The sequence below is a fragment of the Seriola dumerili genome, unplaced genomic scaffold (genome assembly GCF_002260705.1).
Source record: "Seriola dumerili isolate Sdu_G_001 unplaced genomic scaffold, Sdu_1.0 BDQW01000052.1, whole genome shotgun sequence".
NCBI lineage: Eukaryota > Metazoa > Chordata > Actinopteri > Carangiformes > Carangidae > Seriola > Seriola dumerili.
This window is the reverse complement of record NW_019174307.1, coordinates 18649799-18653672: the sequence shown is the minus strand read 5'-3', so window position 1 is coordinate 18653672 and position 3874 is coordinate 18649799.

Here is a 3874-nt window from a genome sequence, read left to right as displayed (position 1 = left end):
AATCCATGTACAACTTTAGAAAACATTCAATATTTTTAGATATCGTAGGATTTTCAGACTTTTAATTTGAAAGCAACAACAGGAATACATCTGTCAGACACAATAAACAAGCAAAAAAAAAAACCCCAAAATGACAGGAAGTGTCAGTGGAGCAGTTAGCAACATGAAATATGAATGTGGCAAATGTCCATCTGTATTTAAACAACCGTGACCAACTGAGCGTGTGCAGCTATTGAGAGTGGAGCATTTAGGCTCTCTTTCACAAAGGGCCCGAGGGCTAAAACCTTACACCCCTCCCACCTTCATTATCCCCGCCACACTATGATCAGCACCAAATGCTGACTATCCCAGGCCAGTGCTCACAAAGCATGCTGGGAAGGACAAAAGCAGACCTTCAGCCGATCGGTTCCACCTTATTAACAGCTTGTAATCTTCTCATGTCTTTGGTCAGGCCTCACAGAGCAGGAGTTAGGGCCAATAGACGAGTGTGTCCTCCGTCCCTGCTTTGAAGCAGAGCAGCCTTCTCCCTCTGAAAAGTCCTGCTCTGTTATATTTCCATTGTTGCTGCTGCTGCACCTGTTTACCCGCAGGGACGCATGGACAAAATCAGTCACTGGCAACTGTTAATTTCTCATTAGCGTCTCTTCGCACATTGTAAACAGAAGACGGTTTGGGATGTAAAGCCTATAGCAGGTGCATGTCCGCGTTTAACGTTCTGGTTAGAAGAAACATTATCACAAATACTGTTTATTAATCCGAAGCATTTCACAGGCTCGTGATGTGATTATTGCTGCCAAAAACAAATGAATTAGCTGAGAGAGTCTGATGCAATTTGCAAACTTTGTTGATGTTGTTTTAACATTTGACTTGGGCTCTAAACAGCGGTCTTTCCACATGACCTTTTTGCAACTTGCAAGAAATTTCTAGAATTTCTGTTCATTCTTGAGACCTCAGATCTCATTCATTTCAAATCAAGAAGAAGTCAAATTAAGTAGATGAAGTAAAGATAGAGCTAGGACAGCAGTACTTGTGAGGTGCATGACTGGATAAACCGGTGGAGCAGTGTGACGACATTGGCAGGATTTCTTTTATGGCGTCACACGTGTGCAGGAGCGTGTGTGTGTCTCCCCGTGTGTGCATGAGATAAACAAAACTGGCACCCACTCACAGAAAAATGCTTCACAGAAAGTCACCTACTCCACAGAGAAAGTTTCACAACATGTCTCCACTTTTACCCCAAAAGTTTTTGCCCTCATCAGGGTATCTAAGTTGTTTTTGGCTGCTTTATTTACATAAACCAGTTATGTGACTTATCAATCACCTGTATTTAAAACAACATTTTAATCCTCATTTTTAAAAGAATTTTTTAAAGAACTACCTCTTCATAATCATTTTAAACTACTATATCTGAGGTATGATTTAAATAATTGTCATATTCAGGAGCTTTTTTCACAACTAGAGAGACAGTCGGTGACAAACAGACGAGGACACAGAAAAATAGCTGTGTAATTGTGCCAATTTGAGGAATTAGATCGCCTCTTTCAGATATTAACAAACATTACAAATCCTCCCACTGAGGCAAAAAAACACATCGACACACCATAAAAGTGACGCACAAAAGAGCTCAATCAGACACCTGATGTAAATTGACTCCATTAAGTCAAGATTGTGCGCGGACCAGCAGCAGCCAGCCCGTGGCTTGACTTCATTTGTGAACCTGTCTCTTTATATCAAGTGAGGTGGGTATATAATTATACCAATTTGTACTCAATTAATGAGCCAGTCGAGGTTGTTTTGTGGTGTCTTTCAGCGAGGAAATGTCTATTCTGCTCTTTAAGAAAAAAATCCAATTACCTGTGGGTGGTCCAGACTGTTGCTTCAGTTTTTTCAGTTTTTTATTTTTCTCCTCAAAATAATATGTGAATTAATTAGTTATATTAAAAAAAAAAAATCAATAATAGACTATCCAGGTTAATATTTTTTAATCCATTTTTCTATTTACAAATTATTTGAAATTCAATGATTTATAAAAAAAAAAACAAAAAACAAAACAACTATATTCATTGTCTGTTTGTTTAAGCAGGCTATATGTATGCCCAAATATACACAAAGCAACAACCCAAAACAAAAGAATTAATAAATAAATAAAAGCTTGTTCACCATAAAATAGGACAGTTTTCAATTTGCAGTACCCCCATTTGGTTATTTGTAGTTGCCCATCTCTATGAATATGTTCCATCAGGTGTATGTTCAGTTTTCCACACCCAAAAGACATGTATTTCAGAATTGATCCATTGTTCCAGAAAGCAAACAACACCATATGCTTTCCAGCTGTGTGTATCAATTCTGTAACTGAGAACATTTGAGCTTAATTGGTACCAATTATAACATACAATTGTTTTTTGTTTTGTTTTGTGTTTGTAAGTATTTGGCGTGAATATGGTGATTCATCAGAACCCCATTTGCATTTTTTACAATTATCACTTCAATTCCTACAATTCCTCGATTAAAGTTGCGAAACCTCGTCTAAAAAATCTACAATTAATCTGTTGAAATCAATTTAAGAAACTCAAAACAGTAAGTTCAACCGATACTGAAGATATGTGGGTTGAAAACCATATGAACAGCACCAAGAAATCACACGAGGAAAAAAAGATAAAGCAAGTAGAAAATAAACTTTTAAAACTTATATTTATTTCAGTCCTTTTGTACATGTAGTGTCTTGGATCTTATTATCTTCTGGTGTGTGAGTTCTTAGATTTGCAGAAGCACCCAGAAAAGAATTCATAACCATTTTCTTTCCAGTGGTATCACTTTGGGTGTATTTATCATGTTGTATTGGAGGATAAATTGACCCAGGAGGTTTGGCCGAGGTGTCTTCCTGTCTGTCAGCCGCAGGAAGTGGCTCCACACAGACGAGGCATTTAGTTCCCAGGTGCAGACCCACCATTAGACGGCCTTGCCCAGATGGATAGTTCTCCTTCCACCATAAAGACACTAGTCTTCCCCCTGCCCTGAAGCCACCGGTGCTCCTGCCCTGGTCCAGCCTCATCAAAAGGAGCCTGGAAGCTGGGAGGCGGATATGCTGGGCTGCAGCCCCAAATCAAGCTCACTTTTCTTTCCCTTGTGGATAAAAAAAGTGGGGGAGGTGCACTTTTCTAGTAGACACCAGCTTCTTTCTTTCTCCTCCTTTCTGACTTCTGTATGTGTGGCTCCTTGCAGGTGTCCTTTTTTATTTCTCTTGACACAGAGACCACATCCCAAAATACAGTCTAAAGCATCATGGCTCGTTTTCTTTCATTACTCCGTTTATTACCTCTCATTGTTAGACAGGCACTAGAAATCAAATTGAGCTCACAGGCACGCACACAAACACACACACACACACACACACACACACACACACACACACACACACACACACACACACACACACATTCATCCTGGCTGCCTGCACTCTGTTCTCCTGCAGGTGCGAGGGCCATCCGCCTGGCCCTTTTCATTGGGGCCCTCCCTTTCCTGTCCGTCTGGAGTCTGTCCATTCAGCTTCAATCACAGCACCAGCCGGACGCCACCGGACCACTGGCGGGGAAGGGAAGCGCCTCCACATACATCTTTCACTTGTTGAACGACAAGAGAAGAGCGGCTGGGGAAGAAAGAAAGGGTCTTCCTCCTCTGCATCTCCTTCTGCTTTCATCGTGAACAACTTGCTTTCTGTGTGTAACGGTGCTGTCCTTCCCCTCTTCCCCCTGCCTTCCTTTTCTCCCACTCAGATGGGCTTTACAAGGAGGAGGAGGGGGAGGGAGTGCAAAGAGAGGACGGCCAGGCTCACTGTGTAACGGAGTGATGCTGAGGTCTTTTTGTGGCTCATGAA